The sequence below is a fragment of the Erpetoichthys calabaricus genome, chromosome 7, assembly GCF_900747795.2.
Source record: "Erpetoichthys calabaricus chromosome 7, fErpCal1.3, whole genome shotgun sequence".
In the NCBI taxonomy this organism is placed as follows: Eukaryota; Metazoa; Chordata; class Cladistia; order Polypteriformes; family Polypteridae; genus Erpetoichthys; species Erpetoichthys calabaricus.
The window spans coordinates 197,856,344-197,874,621 of NC_041400.2; the positions used below are offsets into that span (position 1 = coordinate 197,856,344).

Genomic DNA, 18,278 nt, shown 5'->3' on the forward strand with positions numbered 1-18,278 from the left:
GAGTTCAAAAGCAGTGGCTGGCGAATTCAAAGCTCCTTACCCCGGGCTCTCGGCGGGCGGCTGGCGAGCGGTCATCCCGTGTGCGCTTCCTCCTGGCGTGCGACTCAGCTGGCGCTCTCCCGGGCCTCGGCTCAGGTGACAGGGGTGCGACAGCGAAGGAGGGCCGGCCGGGGCCGAGTGGCCTCACATCATCTCGGTGACAGACGAGCGGGCAGCAGCAGGAGTAACCTAATCAAGCCGGAGGCGTGTGACTCAATTGTTCCCGCGAACAAAGGCTCCCTGCTGCATCAGTAAAAAATTCAGGTGGTCTGCCTAATAGTGGAACGCGGGTGCCGCCTCGTACGCCTAATTAACCCCCTGAGATCTGGCCGGGAGAAGCTCAGATTACAAAGTAATGGGTCCGCCGGGCTCAATCAGCACTGGAACTAAACGGCGCATTGAAAACTACTGGAGTAAACAAATCGCGACCCCCGTGGGGAGCGTTTAATCAAACTGGGGAGCACCAGAATGGGAGCCCCCCGCCGCCGCCTATTGTAGGTGCTTGAGCCGAACCGAACCGAGCCGGACGGTCACCCGACTGGGTGATGGCATCGTGAAGAGGAAGAAGAAAACGGAACAGAGGGCATGGGCTCTGGAAAGACCTCCTGTGAAAAGTACAGTAAAACCCGGGCATGAGAGTACATGGGCAGTGGTGGTCAACGGCTGGACGAAGACTCGAAGGTTCATGGGTGGGCACACTGTTAGGTAAATTACAGGCACAAAGCACCCTATGGTGGACCCCGTATTCCTATAGTGTGAACGATGACAAGTGAACTGACTTCCTCAAGGTCACTCCAAGACACCCTGCTGAAGATCAGATCTCCAACTTTGAGATTTAATTCCACACATTCTTGACATAATGAATAAAGCGTCTGATAGGTATGGTCTCCATATCCCATAATGTGAATTGACTTGCTCGGGGTCACACCATCCGACAATGCTGTCAATCAAATGTCCGCCTTTGTGATTTAACTCAATGCCTTGAGACCCTGATGGTCCTCCCAATGCTCTTCACAGGCAGCTCAGGTCTCCCGTGTTTCTATGACGTGAAGGCTAGCAGGTCACTCAGGGTCACACCAGGTGGCAGCCGTCACTTAATGAAAATTTAGATTCCTTGGCACTTAGTTGCCCTCCCTACATATCTAAATGCCCACCCCAGCATGACATCTTAGTAATGTCACTGGTCACATCATAACTCGGTCCTCCCGCTTTGACATTTTATTTAGTGCCTTGACACTGTGACGATGACGCCCAGGTGGGTTACAGGCACCTTACACAAAGGACACAATCCCCCAGCAGGTGGAGTGGCAAGCTGTGGATTACACCCTGAGTCAGTTTTCAGATTTTATGGTATGTAGCACCTTGGCATAGTGAAGACCACCCTTAAGTTGGTCCACAACTACAATGTAATAGTACGAGGAAGACTGGAGGAAATCAAAGGCAATGACCAGGGTGGGATTTGAATCTGAGACTCTGAACCAGCTGCAGTGGCAGATTTCGGTAAGGGTAACACGGGCAGCTCCTCAGGGTGGCATCTTGTCAGGGGTGGCACAGGGTGTCCGCACCAATAGGTGATTACAGCCTGAGCCAGTCAATCCAGTTAGGGGGCATGTTCTCCATAAAGTCCACATTATGCACACAGCGAGGCAGGTGGTACATGCTCTGAACATCGACGGGGATGGGGCACCAAAGTCTAATGCTGAATGCCCACTGTGGACACCCATCTATAGTGGGCTTCACCTGGCACCGGCCAGTGGCACCTTTGCTGTCCTTATGTACCTAATGTAACATTCTCAAACCACCTTAATGCAACTTAAGGATTCTCTGGGCAGCCGTGGGCATAAAGAAGTAACCAGCCCTGGATGGGATGCCAGTCCATGTGTTTGAGAAGGTTGGCCAAATCAGGGCAACAAAGAAGCATTTGAGTGCAATGGGATGCAAAGTCACCTAATGAGGAGAATGGAGAGGATGTGCCCAAAACTGGGTGTGGTGCCCCTGGGCTCATTGTTCTGCTTGGGTGGGAGACGAGACATCACAGCTTTGAGATCTTCCAGGCAGTTAAGCCCATGCTGGTTGATTTCAATGTCAAAACTTTAGGAGGCCATGATGACCAGTTTTTCTTGGGTAAAATGTTCCACACAGGGCTGCTTCTGAAGCAACTGCTCTGGGGGCCCACGTCCAGTAAGTGGCACCTAACATGGACCACCAAAAGGGTGAGGCCCAAATAAGGTGACACGTTTAGTCGTCCATACTGCCTTCGTCTTTCTCTAGTGGATTCCTCCTGCGCTTGGTAGTCTCCTGAAATATGGTGCACCTGTTGGCAGGTGAAGGTGTCATAAAGTGGGCGTCATCTGTTCCTGGTGTCACAGATTTGGGTGGGTGGGATTCAGGTCTCATTCAGGTACTGCCCAAGACCCACAATATCTCCACACCCCTTGTATTTAATGGCTTTAGCCCACCTGAGGCTATTTATCTGAAGCCTCACAAGACCCCTCTTCCCAAAGAAACCCTCCCTCGTCCCATCTACCACCGAGCATTACTGTCCTGTGTCCCTTCTGCCAGATCCTCTTCTGTCGCTGAGACTGGCCTGCTTTCAGCCCCAGATGAATCCACTTGAATATCTTCTCTCTCTCTCTCTTATGTCCTTCTCAACCTTCCACCGTGGACCACTCCTGGCCCATCTCTTCCTTTGATAATCTCAGAATCCGTGGTTCTGCTTTGGACTGATTCAGGTGTCTCCTGGTCTGACTCCGTTTCTTCTCCACAGGTGTGCCTCACAGGTCAGTGGTGGCTCCGCTCCTCTTTTCTCTCTCCACTGACTCCTTAGGCATTGGGGTTCCTCCTCATGGCTTCTCCTACCACCTCCTTTGCTGACGATGCTCAGATCTTCCTCTCATTTTCGACTTAGACCTCACTGGTTTCTGCCCAGAGCTCCAAGTGTCTCATCATGGATGAAGGCTCCTCACCTTTCCAAGTCAGATATCCTGCACTCGCGTTCTGATTCCCCTTCCTCAGATCATTGGTGTGTTCTTGAAGACATCACCCTTTCACCAGCAGTCACCGTCAGAAGTCTCTGTGTCACTCTGGACTCCACCATTTCATTTATTGAATGTTTTTCTTCAACCCCAACCCTACTGTTTCTTTCTTTGGAATGTTCAGAAGATTCCACCCATCATCGCTCCATACTGCTGCCCTCCTCTCTTGGTCAGCCACCTGCATGCCATCAGACCCCTCACTCCCTGTCCTCCTGCACCTACTACTCCTGTGCTTTGGACTCTTCACTGGCTTCCTATTCAGAATTCTAACCCTGATCTCTCGATGGTTCTGCTCCTCAGTATCTCCAGGCTTTGGTCTCCCCATGTGATCCCATCAAGAAGTTTCCATTCTGCCTGAGTGCTCCTCCTCCTGTGTCCTCATAACTGGACGACGCTTCTCTCCATTCTCACTCCAGAGCTGACCTCCAATTGTCCTATTCAAGTCAAAGCCAGTGTCCTCGCGTTTAGGGGTCTTTTGAAGATGCGCCTATTCGTGGATCATTTTGGAACTGCTAAGTGCAGCGCTTCTCAAACTGTGGGGCGTGAAGTAACAAAAAAAGGGGGCACGAATGTTGCCATATGTGGTGTAATTTTGTAATTCGTAGGAAAATTTTAAACTTGTAGCGGCGTAGCAGAAGTAAAAAAAACGTTAGGAGGGCGCAATTAAAACTGATATGAAAACTCGGGGGCGGCACAGTGGCGCAGTGGGTATCGCTGCTGCCACGCAGTTGGGAGACCTGGGGACCCGTGTTCGCTTCCCAGGTCCTCCCTGCGTGGAGTTTGCATGTTCTCCCCGTGTCTGCGTGGGTTTCCTCCCACAGTCCAAAGACATGCAGGTTAGGTGGATTGGCGATTCTAAATTGGCCCTGGTGTGTGCCTGGTGTGTGTGTGTGTGTGTGTGTGTGTCCTGCGGTGGGTTGGCACCCTGCCCAGGATTGGTTCCTGCCTTGTGCCCTGTGTTGGCTGGGATTGGCTCCAGCAGACCCCCGTGACCCTGTGTTCAGATTCAGCGGGTTGGAAAATGGATGGATAGATGAAAACTCGGGTCGCAAATACGTAAAGGATGAGAATCGCTGGCTTAGTGTCTCGCTGACGGGCTGCACTTTAATTCTAATCTAGAGGGTCATCGTGTGGTGGGCGTGGCAGTGCGCTGTAATCAGCGCATGCGCCCAACCCCTCTCTCTCTCTCTCTCTCTCTCTCTCGCTCTCTCAGTGCCTCTTCAACGGGATGGCCGCTGTTATATCGACGCGGACTTTAGGACACTGATGTGTGTGACTTGGTCTACGTGAAAGTGGCACTGTATAATAATAAGACGACCCCCGTCCTGCTCTGCTTGTTTGTCTTGTCCTCTGTTGCTTTTGATGTTTAAACCTTCTAAGCGGTCTCGTTATGTCTCATCACTTGCTTTGTATGTTGCCTTGGATGAAGGCGTCTATTAAACCAATAATAATCATAATTAATGTGCCCACATCAACACACCCTCACTTTGTCATGTGACATTTCACATGAATTAACCGGGTGAGCGTCTTCTACAAAGTGGGTCGCTTTGTGGTTTGGGATTGTGGGTAATAAATAAATAAATAAATAAACAAGGGAAGTTAAAAGGACAGCATGGCGATTTGACAAGATATAAATAACCGGGACAGAAGATAAAGTCACGTAGCGCCCTGCCAGGGGGCCCCGACTGATGAATTCTTTCTCTCGACGTTATTGACATCACGTCCATTGTGAGGCTGTAAACAGACAGGACGCTCCTCCGGTGACACGCGGGCGGATCCTTCCGAGGCGATGAATATTAATCAATATGCCAGCGCGGACTGTAATGGAGAGATAACGGCACACATGAATGCCGTGTCACCAAAAAGCGGTGACAGCCCTGGAAGGTTAATTAAAGGGTGGGGGTTGGCCGTTCTTCTTGACATCGGCCAAGTCGGCACTTACTAATTAATGTGAAGGGGGGGGGGGGGGGGGGGCAGTAATGACCTGAGCGCAGCTAAAGAGGATAAATGAAGCGCTGCTTTTGTGATGATAAATGAGGGAGGAATACTTTGTGGGGGGGTGAGGCTGTCGGCCCCCGGAGACTCGGCGGCTAAAGGTGAAGGAGACACGGAAAAGGAAGAAACGGCGGAAGGCTGAGGAGGACGGGCAGAATCCTTTGGCATCGCGTAAAGATCCGAGAGGAATTTTCAGCAGGATTTGACGAGGGGCACTCGAATTCTATGGTGGAATATTTAGGACAAAATTAAAGTAGAGAAAGACACGCCAGTAAACAAAAGTCCTGAGAAACGCGGCATGAAATACATGGCACGGCACATGGCACGCCACATTTACTACAGACCCCCTAATGCCAAATTCGTAACTGAAGTCTCCGCGTCGCTCAGGAATTCATGGCAACTTTTCCTTGCACTCGCATCCGACGCGCACTATCACAGCTCTGAGCATGCGCAGCAGCCTCAGGTTAATCAAGTCAAGGCTCGTTCATAAAGCCGCGTGAAGCCTGCGCGGCCAAAGACACGCTCACACTTGTGATCAGCGTGTTGACAGTCTCCTTGTCAGTGGGTGACAGTTTTTGCTCAATGTCACGTAGCTAACAATGTGACAGTAGAGGAAGTCACACTCTGCTGTTAGAAGGAGGGCTGGGGTGCGAGAATTAAGACGGAGATGGTGGCGTGTCCAAAAGCAGTGAAGGAACGGCGGGTATTCAGTATCCTCGTGAGTTGGACTACATGGTGGACAGACGCACGTCAGATGTTTTTACAAGTTTGTCTTTCACTCTGACGACCTGTCCGCCCTTCGTTTGTCCTTCTGCCGGTTCGAATCCCCGTCACTGCCAAAAAAAGAGATCCTACTCTGCTGGGCCCTTGAGCAAGATCCCCTTAACCTGTAATTGCTCCACGGGCGCTGAACAAAGGCTGACCCTGCGCTCTGACCCCAAGGGGTATGTGAAAACTAACAAATTCCTAATACAAGAAATTGTATAAGGCGAAATAAAGAACACTGCGGTGGGTTGGCACCCTGTCCGGGATTGGTTCCTGCCTTGTGCCCTGTGTTGGTTGGGATTGGCTCCAGCAGACCCCCGTGACCCTGTGTTTGGATTCAGCGGGTTGGAAAATGGATGGATGAAATGAAAAAAAAATCCTTCATTTAAAATACAAGGCGCGCGGAGTCGTTCAGAAACAATGCCATGCGCAGCGGGAGCGTGCCTAAATGTCTGACGTCACGCGCGGCCCTCGCGCCCCATAGTGACGTGTCAGATATTAAACAGACTTGAAGCGCATCCACCAATCAAAAGGCAGTGCTAGAGCCAGAGCCCGCCCTCTCGACCGCTGTGTGGGATAGTGACAGTTGTCATTTCTTTTGTGTAAGACGTCACTAAAATAAACACATGGCTTAAACAAACAAACAAATAAATAAATAAATGTATGTTTGATGTGAACATGAACTGAAGCGCCTTTATGCATTCAGCTGCATAAAGAAATAAGCAACAGAAGACGTGTATTGTGACACATTTAATTATTTATACTCATATTTTATGTTTTTGTTTATTTGTTGTCACATTTCATATAATTTATTCATTTTAATATTTATTTATTCCTCCATAGAATTAAAATACCTTAAAAAAATAATATATATATATCTAAAGGCAATGTTCACAGTGTAGCCTCATTATGATTACTCTATGATACAGCTCGGCTGTTTTTAGAAAAGTGTGAACAGCAAAAATTAAAAATAATTTATAAATAAATAAATAACATGGAATCAGAGCTTTTAAAATCTCTTTGTCGTCATTAATTGTTTCCATCTTCCCTCCTCCCTTTGGGAACGAAGGACTTTTCTACCCCCAGCCATTTTAATGACGACATCAGTTTTTCACTTTTGAGCTTCGTTGCTTTTCCTATGTCATGAAATATTCGGAGACGTTTCTGCCGCCATGTTTGACCGCCCGTTGTCAGGGGGCGTGTCCTTTGAGGTTGTAACCTGTCAATCACGACACAACGGGATTAAAGTTCGGCGAGGTCACACCTCCCTGTGTCCGAGTTTGCGGATTTGAAGTCATAAAAACCCAATCCTTGGTTAACAATCCGAGTTACTGAAGCCTTTCTGTTGGTTTGTCCCAGTCGGGCCATTCTGCTCTTACCCACAGAGCTGCCACTCATTACATGTTTTCATTTTTTGAGTAAATTCTAGAGATGGTTATGCGTGGAAAACCCTAGCAGTTACAGAAATGCAGCCTGCCTGGCACCAACAATCATGCCAGGGGCGAAATCATGGTGATCCGATTGGGAGTTTGATGTGAACGCGAACTGAAGGGCCTGACCCACATCTGCAGGACTTTATGCATCAAGCTGCAGCCACGTGATTGGCTGTTTGGATAACTGTATGAAGACACAGGTGTTCTAATAATGTGTGTGTATAACAGACAGACAGGTCACGTGGGAGGCGCTATATAACACAAGGAGGGAGACATCACTACATACGACAGACAAAGAAACGTTTAAGAACGTGCCTTAAAAACTGAAACTGACAGCTCAGTGACTCAAAGGTCCCAAGATGGCAGGCAGCCTCTCCATGGGGGTCCTGGCACCGAGTGACACCCTGTACCTGATGGACAGAGGGACGTGCGAGGGACGAGTGTGTGCCACCTTTTTTTTTTTTTCTTCTTATTCTTTCCTATAATTGAGTTGATATTTTGCTTGTCTGCCTCTCCGCAGTTCGCCCACAAACACATTAGCAATTCAAATGCCCCGGGGAGGCCGTGGCTGCCACGCTCCTTATCTAATCGGCACAGTCGGGACGGCGAATCCTGCTTAATGAAACTCCCGGTCCCGTTTATAAAGTTTCCAAAGAAGCGAGCGGGCAGATAAATGAGAGCTCACCTCGGCTGAATGTCACCCGCCGCCGCACTGGCTAATCATCTGGTGGCGCGGCACGGCCCACCGCAGCCCCTTTATAGGTCACTCTCTCCATTTTTTTTTCTTCCGTAAACTCTGATGATTTTCAATTGGTCTAAAATGAAATCTGCATAACGTCCTATGCGGTGACCTTCGCCGGTGCCACTTCACCCCAAAGCTCCAGTTCTCATTGTGACTCTGGGAGATGGGCAAGGAATGGCACGGCCTGCAGGGGTTCAACACATGTGACTGGAAGATCTAAACCCTCACAGCAGCGGGCACCAGAAGGTGGGACCTCAGATGTGAACAATTTAAAAAAAAAATGGGGAGTGGGTTTAAAAATGTGTGGTGGCCATTGGAATTCTCAGGAATGTCACTTTTGGAAATCCTGAGTCCAGTGAGGCTCTGGGCAGTCCCCCTATCTCTCTTTATACGGGCAGTATAAAGTGTGCCCGTATAGTGTGCTTATAGTGTGCCAACTGCACAGTAACTGTCTGTGTGTCTTCTCCTTGTCTGCGTGTTTTTGTTCTTCTTCTCAGTTCCTCCTTTCTGTGTTTACATCCAAATGATTCAATGAAATGGCAGGACACTGGCAGCTCTGGGACTGCATGCTTGGCTGTGCTCTGTTAGGGACTGGCACTCCACCCAAGGTTGTTTCCCCATTTTCCTTCTGTAGTTTTACCCAATCAGATACCCACTCTGATTGAATGAACACAGCAAGTAACCAAATACTGATGCCAGCACCCCAGAGTACCACCCTGCCACTCCTTTTGGCAAACCTGTAAAACTCTGCACACATGCCTCAGCCCATTGGCTCATTGTGCCCACACCCCTTTCATTTGGAGAAACACCTCAGTCACCAATCAACACTCAGCGTGCCACATGCCCCCCAACATTGAACTCCAATGACCTGCGCCACTCATTATATGAAGTAAGTGAGGAAACATCAGATGGTGACTTGGGGGCACAATGGAGCAAGAAGGAGCAGCGAGGATGACAAAGGACAAGAGGAGGAGGAGGAGGAAAGGAAAATCATCAGCCATGGCATGAGCAGATTGAGCCGTGACACTGTAACTGGCACTGGGGGGGACTTTATACAATGGGGAGTCTCACCGCACCCAAAGGTACCCCATTACAGCTTCTCGGGGTCCAGGAGACACCATGTTGACTGCCTGATTGAATCACACACTTCACAGAATTTATAGGAGACCACAAGGTGGAAGGAAAAGCAATCAGTCAGGAGCAAGAAGCTGAAACGATCAACGTGGCCATCGAACTCAAAGAAAGACAAACACGAAACACGGAAGACGCCGAGCAAATCCCACAGCATAAGGAGTGCTGATGGCCAACATGAACTGCATACTAAGATGGATAGAAAGAAATGAAAGGCACTATATAAGAGAGAGATAGATAGTGAAAGGCACTATATAGATAGATAGATAGATAGATAGATAGATAGATAGATAGATAGATAGATAGATAGATAGATAGATAGATAGATAGATAGATAGATAGATAGATAGATAGATAGATAGTGAGATAGATAGATAGATATATAGATAGATAGATAGATAGATAGATAGATAGATAGATAGATAGATAGATAGATAGATAGATAGATAGATAGATAGATAGATAGATAGATAGATAGATAGATAGATAGATAGATAGAAAGATAGATAGATAGAGAGATAGATAGATAGATAGATAGATAGATAGATAGATAGATAGATAGATAGATAGATAGATAGATAGATAGATAGATAGAAAGATAGATATATAGATAGATAGATAGATAGATAGATAGATAGATAGATAGATAGATAGATAGATAGATAGATAGATAGATAGATAGATAGATAGATAGATAGATAGATAGATAGATAGATAGATCAGGCACTTAGGGACAGGTGGCAGAGAGAGGAACAGAACCCAGGAGTCGGAGTTCGGTGCCAGGCTGAGGTCAGGGGCTGCTGACTCAAATCTGCAGACTTGGCATTTGGTGACAGAGTGAGCGTCGTGGGGACCTCGTTTTATTCATCTGTCATTAGCAATGGTCATGACGGGGTGAGGGTCCACTCATTGACTGAGTGCCCGGGTTCTTTGCTGTTGAGCTTGCTGCTCTGTGGATGGACTGTGAATTTCTGTTTCTCCAGATGGGTTTAACTTGGTTGTTTTTATTTATTTATTTAACTATTATAGGGAGATGACATGCCAGAGTTGATTTGGGTTCCTTTGCCAGCCGGGACGTCAATATCACAAAAGGCCAGGGGATGGCAGTGTATTCAGTTCATTTCATTGCCTCCTCCCACATGCTAGGTGGCAGTGTCACTGGGTTATGGTACCCCTTCAGATACCCACAGGGCATCATGGCAATTGTAGTTCCTTTGGTCAGCCCTGTTGGGTTCCATGGGTGCTTTGGAGGTTTCAGTTGTATCTGGACGTACTCCTGAGCCAAAGTTTCGGGACACCAGAAGAACTCCAGGGTTTTGCATAAAAGGAGCAGCTGGGAAGAGGAAGAGAGATGGAAGGATTGCTGTGAGTTGGCTTTATATTTTGTGAGTCATGGAAATGCACGTGTGTGTGTGTGTGTGTAAGAGTGTCATAAAACTGAGTCCTTTGTCCTCACTGGAACTCGTGTCCAAGACGTTCTGTTGGGTGTTTGGAGTGACCCCTGGCGGTCACACTATTTCTGAATATTTATGACACTTCGGATGACTCATTGGTCACGAATAATTGCTACTTGGGCCTAATTTACATGGCGTCACTTGTTATGGTGACACATTAACTGTCACAATGTGCCTCCTTTGACAACTCCCATCCGACTGTCGTGTCTCTCACACACTGCTGGTCCACTTCAGGTCAATGAACTACTTGTGGTTCTTCACAACATCTGAGCATCAGGCCCGCCCTGGCACAGTGACCCCTGACTACACTGCGTAAATACTTTTATTCTGACATGATTGACCTTTTAGTACTTTGTCCATCCCAGGCATGGAGAGCAGCACGTGGATGAAGGCCTGCCAGCCACAGTGGAGCCCGCTGGAGGTACTCTCCAGGTCTGGGGTTGCCTTTCCACTAATGGAGTCGGTCATTTGATGCCATCTGGAGGCTTCTGATGGGTCACAACATCAGCCTGCAGCATGACACCCAGGTGCACTTAACAGGTATGCAAAAATGGAAGAAATAGCAGAGAGTAAAGCGGGAAAACAATTCACAAGCTGGCACACCGGGCACTGGCCCTCTGAACAAATCAAAAGATTGACCTGAACATCAATAGGCACCAGAGAAGACCAATCATGTGTCACACAGATAACCTGTGTAGGGCAATGCAGGGCATTACTAGGTCATCATCCTAGGTGGGCATATTGGTATGCATGCCAATGCCAAAACAGCCTTGAGTTTAACTCATTTATCATTGGGTGGTCAGGTGGACCCACTGAGCACAGGCTCACCTCTAGCTACACGTCAGCTGAAGCCCATCGGGCCAACATGAAATGTAAGGCAAAGTGCAGCCATAGATATTGTGCCAGTCCAAAATGGGACAGCACCCTCAGGAAGTGCTCAGAGGTCTTCACATGGGCACATTTTGAGATGTTGCAGCCTTCTACTAAAATCATTTCCATTTATTTTTTTGTCCACATCAAGCAACACTCAACACCCTAGAATGACGAGGCGAAAACAGCAGTTTGGAAATTTATGAAAAATAAAAATCTGAAATATTAGACTGGCACAAGTGAACAGAGAAGATTTGGACATTGGGGACAATGTGGTGCCACGAGGAAGGCTGCTTCCTCTGCGCTAAGCCACCATGTTGGTCCAAACGCTGGCCCATTGCTGTCTGTTTGCCGTCGCGTGTTCTCCTTGTGCCTGTTGAGGGTGTGGGAAGAAAACTCAAGTCACATGCCATCTGAACTGATTACAAGTGGGCCCTGCCATGGACTGGCACCTCATCCAGGGTTGGTACCTAAAGATGCAATCACAGGCTCTGGCCCGCCCTGGCCTTTCAGGTTTGAAAGTCACTCATCAGACAGGTGGTGATGGGCACCTGAATTTCAAGTGTCAGGGTGGCATGTCTGCTGGCGATGGACGAGCCTGAGGAGGACCTGCTCATCTTCCTCTCTGCTGCCAGCCTGTGTATTGACACTGACAAAGAGATTAGATTGAGCCACTGATGGAGACCCAGAAGGTTGACCAGAAGAGAAATGACTCAATTAGGGAGCCGAATGGTGGAAAGGTAGAAGTGATGAAGGCCTGAGCATCCATGCGGCTGACCAATTACAAGGGGAGAAGAGGGCTGACGATTACAGATGATGGACGTCCGCCATATCACACAAAGCTAGAGGGGAGACGGGTTATGGAGCTCCTGGTGTTTCTCTTCATTATCCGGAGCAATAAAAAAATATCGACATATTGACTGGACAATTACCACTAAGTGACTGAGTGGACATCGACGTGGTCAGAGTGATTTCAGCCCGAAGCGCAGCAAATATGATGAGCCTCGAGACTCAGCACCCGGTCTGCCACCAGATACCAACGAGGCTGATGGGATCAAATTGATGACGTGGGCTCCATGTGTCAGCTGCACTTTCTAGCATGTGTGCGCTGTGAGAGCTGGAGCCCATCGTCACGGCTGACCTTCCAGCTGCACTTCTTCACTTTCTGTACTTAAAGGGGCATCAGGCCTGGCAGGTTGATTATAAAGTGCCAAGCTGCCAGTTTAGCCCCCGCCACTGACTGTGTGATCTTGAGCGAGACACAGAAACGACCACAACCATACGTTGGTTGATAAAGAAAGGCACTAAAAAGTAGATAGACCTGGGGTCTTCATCGACAACCCTCACTGACTCTAAAGTGCCAGCAGGTTGAGCTTTGGGGTCTGCTTCTACTCCACAAACTTGGGGTGGAGCCTCACTGCAGACGGGGGGTGGAGCCTCACTACAGACACTAGGGATGGAGCCAAACTGCAGACAAGAGGAGGAGCCTCACTGCAGACAGGGGGTGGAGCCAAACTGCAGACAGGAGATAGAGCCACATTGTGGACAGGAGGTGGAGTCTTACTTCAAACAGAGGGTGGAGCCTCACTGCAGACAGGAAGAGGAGCCTCACTTTGGACAGGAGGTGGAGTCTCACATCAAACAGAGGGTGGAGCCTCACTGTGGACAGGGGGAGCCTCACTGCAGACAGGAGACGGAGCCACACTGTGGACGGGTGGTGGAGTCTTACTTCAGACAGAAGATGGAGCCTTACTGCAGAAAGGGAGGTGGAGCCTCACTGCAGAGAGGAGGAACACTGCGGACAAGAGGTGGAGCCACACTTGGACAGGAGGTGGTGTTGCACTGTAGGTTGAGGTGGAGCATCACTGCGGATAGGGGTAGGAGCTTCACTACAGACTGGGGGTGGACAGGAGGTGGAGTCTTACTTCAGACAATGGGTGGAGTCTCACTTCAGACAATGGGTGGAGCCTCACTGCGGACAGGCAGTCGTGCTGCACTGTAGGATTGGGTGGAGCCTCACTGTGGCCAGGAGGTGGAGCCTCACTGCAAACAGTAGGTGGAGCTGCAATGTAGGTTGAGGTGGAGCCTCACTGAGGCCAGGAGGAGGAGCTGCACTGCAGCCAGAGGGGTGAGTCTCACTTCAGACAGGGGGTGGAGCCACACACATTTGTCCACTGAGCCTTGTCTGCATGCCTTTGATGGATGGAAATTGACCTCAATGTGAGTGAATGTACCCTGAGGTGGACTGGCACCCTCTCCAGGGTTGACTGCCATTGTGTGCACAGTGCGTTCACTCAGTAAACTGGATAAGCAGATTACAAAATGGACGGATGGATGGATGGAGCTTGTGTGCCCTTGTTCTGTACAGATGCCACCTTTCCAGCCTTGATTGACTCCTTTTGCGACTTGTTGCCAGGATAATCTCAGGAAGGCCACCATGACCTTGGAATTGGAAATGTTCTGCAAATGGATGAAAAGATTGGCATGTGTGTGTGTGTCAAACAGTTGGCACCAATGCAGCAATTCAAAGCCTAAACTTGCAAACTCAATGCCAGGCTCTGCCAGAGGTTCCCTTTGATACCCAGCGGAGCAGCTAACGCCACCACAGAAGCACATGTGCATAATGAGTGACCAAAGCCTCTCTCCAATGACCCGTCCGTCCTGCCCAGGTGTGGCCATTTAAGCCCAACTCCATTGGCCAGTAACAGCCTGTCAGAGGCCTAGGTAGGGATTTCAGTGCCCAGGGACAACTGAAGATTTCGTGCCCCTTTCTGTTTGCCAAAATGCAATGGGGAAGGGAAATTTGGCGCCCCCTGGATGCTGCGCCTGGGGACAGATGTCCCCCCCCCCCCCCCCCCCCCCCCCCCCCCCCCGCCAGCTACGCCACTGCAGCCTGTCTTTGTCTCAGGTCGCTCCTGCTAAAGCTTTGGTTCAGCACCCTGGACAGCAGCCCCCGTGTAAAGGCTGCCCGCTGATGCAAGTCAAACCTGTCACTATGGACACCTGCGCTTGTAATGACAGTGTAAATACGGTGTAACCATAGCAACCGTGCAGCTGAGTACACAACGGCAGAGCCACGAGGACTCTGAGCTGACACTTACAAGGACTACACACAGACTGGCGCGTGACGTTATTCTATATAGCTCCTTACATACATAACTTCACACAGCTACAGAACAGAGCAACACAGGATCCTGCCTCTAGGGGGCACAAGTCCAGCACAGACCATTCTTAACACTCACTCGAATCTAAAGGATGGCATGTCAGAGGAAACTGGAGGGGACACAGTGGAACTACACAGGGCGCTTAGCCTGGTGACCAAGAAAAGGTGCAGAGGGTAAGAGATGGTAATGATACCCAGTGATGCCTACTGCTCTGCCACTGATACAAGGAGAGCTCACTTGCAAGTGATGCCACCGTCCCCTGCCATTGCTACAAATCTCAGGTACCCAGAGATGCCAACCCCATCTTCCACTGTTGTTACAAAGACAGCTCAAAAGCTTATTAATGCCAACCCCAGCCCATGCAAATTAAAAAGTGATGCCAAGTGTCGACCGACCATTGTGTCAAAGCTTAGGGTCTTTACTTTTCAGTTCAGCCATTAAGGGGTGCACTAGCTGCGTCATAAACCCACCCCTGGAAAGATGACAGGAACATCTGTAAGGTGCAATATTGTGGGGTTTAGGTGTTTGAGCTTTGTGTCAAATATTTAAAATGTTAAGTTGGCCTTTAAAAGAATTACGGGGGGGGGGGGGCATTTCAAAATGGCCCCTCCTTGGCATGTTTTGTTATTTTCTTATTTAGCCGATGCTTCCAGTCAGAAACTCAGTAAAAAGACAGGCATAAGGACAACTGCTTTAATATGACAAGGATGAGTGTCGGTAGTACGCAATAAAACTCTTTATGGCGCCTTTCATGGTGGGCACCATTCCACAGATGCTGCTTTTGCTCTTCTGGTACTGTAATGTGGGACCCGGCAGGTGAGGCGACTTGCTTATTGACACTCAGTCAGTCAGTGAGGAGAACACAATTCGGGTAAAATTAAAAACAAAAATAAAAATGCAAAGAATTGAACTCTTCACTGCCTTTGTTTGACAACAAAAAAAAAATGAGTTTGAATACAAAAGGAAACTCAGCTGGGCTGCAAACCCCCCCCCCCCCACCACCCCCCACGCCTTGGGGGCTTCAAAGTGTCCTACAAGATAAACGGCGACTCCCTGCCCTCGTTAGATGAACACACGGGCTGTCAGCTTCAAAGATTTGTACCCGTGGCCGACGCCTTAAGAACAACTTCACAAAGTGACAAATCCACAGAAACGCAACACGACACGTGACAATCAGGAGCTCCAACATCCTGGCACTTTGAAATGCGCCTCCGCCATTCTGACAGTCTGAAGTACAGTATGCAGGTCGAGCTGCATTTGGTGAAATTAAAAACGTTAAAAAGGAAAGCATTTACTCACAAGTTTTAAAAGTATCAATAAAATTCTGAATATGGATATAAATCTTATGGAATATTATTTCAGAATATGTAAAGAAATGCATGACTGCCCCACCCCTTCTGACTGCTCTGCCGCTCTCACTTTCATATTCTCTGAAAGGCTCCGCCCCTTCTGATCAGTTTTATTGCCCAGGCTCCACCCCAATTGACAGCATGTGTTTCTCTCTCTCTCTCTCTCTCTCTGTCTCCGCCCTTTCTCTTTTTCATTGTGCTGTTTTATTCTTTGTCAGGCTCCTCCCCTTTTGATAATGTCTCTCCCTCTTTCTTAATCAACCTCTGTCCATTACCATGCCTCTCTCTCTACAACTCTCTCTCTCTTTCTCTTTGGCTCCTCCTTCTCTGAACTCATCTACATATCCCTGCCCCTTTTGACTCTACTCTCTGTTTCTGTCTCTGCAGTCTCCACCTCTTCTGACTGCACAGTCTCTCTCTCTCTCTCTCTGTTAGGCTCCTCCTCTTCTCTGCTCTTCTATCTCCACCCCTTCTGACCATGCTCTTTGTTTTTCTTTCTCTCACGCTCTGCCACTCCTGACTTCTCTTTCTCTCTGCACCCCAAGCAGCACCTCTTCTACATGCATTTAAACCCCCTCCCCCCCATTGAGGCTCCACCACATCTGACCACGCCTATCTCACAGGCCCCACCCCTTCTGTCAGCATGTGCATATGTATGTGTGCCGTGCCTCCAGCTCTCTCTTTCTCTCTCAGGTTACACGCCTGGTGATCCCTCCTACCTCCAGGCCCCGCCCCTTCTGACAGAGTGTGCATGTGCGCCTGTCTGTCTCTCTCTTTCTCTCAGTCTCCGCCCCTTCTGATTTCTCTCGTTCTCCTTCAGTCTCAGGCTCCACCCCTTCTGACCTCGACTCTTATTCTCAGGTCCCTGTGGCCCCATCAGAGTCGTCACTGGCAGCTTGTAGCCATGACGTGGGATTTCTGTTCATGTATGCCATGTGTCATATCAAGGATGGCATGTCATCTTCTATCCTGCTTCATCCAGACTAGGGTCGGGGTGGGGCTGAAATCTACTGCAGCCAACACAGGGCACAAAGCAGAACAAACCCTGAACATGGTGCCAGTCCAAAGCAGGGCAAACACACACACACAAGCCAGTTTAGCACTTTCAGGTCACTGAACCCTCGTTTCTTTGGATGGGGGGGGGGGAACAGGAGCCCCCAGAAGAAGCCCATCCAGACACGGGGAGAACATGCAGACTTCAAGTAGGGAGGACCCCCGTGGGACCTGAGCCCTGGTCTGGTGCTTTGTGTACATATTGTGTTTTATTCTTTTTTCTAATGATGTTTGGTCAGCGTATAGAATTTCAAACATGAGCAGGTAACACTTGTGGCCTGCGCTTTCATTTTAAAGACCCCGAGGTTAACACATTTGTACCGCGAGTTTATCACACAGCCAGTTATGTCAGAGCTCGGTCTCCAAATCAGTGAATTCCAGTAACGTGAGACCGGAGCCCCCGGGGCCCTCAGGCAGGACCCCTCACAGAGAGTATGAATGGCTTTGTGGTGACCTCACACTTTATAACAAAAACGAGTCAAATCTGCGACTTTGTGGAATGAATATGCGCCACCTGACGGAGCGCATAGCGCCATTAAACACTGGGGGCTCGTTTCAGCCACTAGGGGGCCACACTGCCCCTCTGCATTGGCTGCGTCAGGCTGAATCCATTGGGGTCCCCTAAACGACTCTGCCTTCATCCTCCAACTCAAAGAAACTCAATTGGGGTTACGTTTCTTCCTCAAACTAACGCACTGCTCTCCTCTCCCACGTGGTCCTCCATCTTAGGTTGGCATCACACTCTTCAAAATGAAGACCCCCAGGTCATCGCCACCTGCTAGCCGCACAGTTGCTGTAAACTGATAGGAGGCTGGTGAGCCTCGTGACCGCCAGCCAGAGGGTCTGCTTTTTCCACTAGCTGTTTTTATTACAAAGGCCTGCACCCCCCCTCCCCCCCCCCCCACGACCCCCCAGAGGATAGCAGATGTTGAGCTGCTGACCTCTGCACCCACCACGGGCACGTCTTGCAGCGCCTTGCTGTCTCATCCTGTTGGACTGCAGCTCCGCTCAACGTCACTGCTGGGACCCAGATAAGCGCTTCGGCTCTCCGGGGGACCCACGGGACACGCTGAGGTCACACAGAGGCTGAGCTCGAATTAGAAATATTCCGAGAGCGTCTGTGGCTCATCGTCCTGCAGGGCACAGGAGAGCTCAACTCAAAAGGACCTGACCACGTCCACCAGACGGGAATGGAGAAAGAGAGAGAGCAGAAAGTGACCGGAGTGGGCAGGAGGGCAGTGTGCTGAA

At 49.3% G+C, this 18,278-nt stretch overlaps 1 protein-coding gene across 2 annotated transcripts in view; it reads right to left on the reverse strand.

Annotated features, from left to right (window-relative positions):
• The window catches only part of lingo2 (leucine rich repeat and Ig domain containing 2), a 595,644-nt gene that overhangs the window by 47,569 nt on the left and 529,797 nt on the right, over positions 1-18,278 (reverse strand). The window contains exon 1 of one of the 2 annotated variants that reach the window (XM_028805899.2): positions 41-290. The exons of the other annotated variant lie outside the window; for it this stretch is intronic. The gene's annotated coding sequence lies outside the window, so the exon portion shown is untranslated. Of the gene's footprint in view, positions 1-40; positions 291-18,278 lie in introns of those variants that run through there. 2 annotated transcript variants of the gene reach the window in all.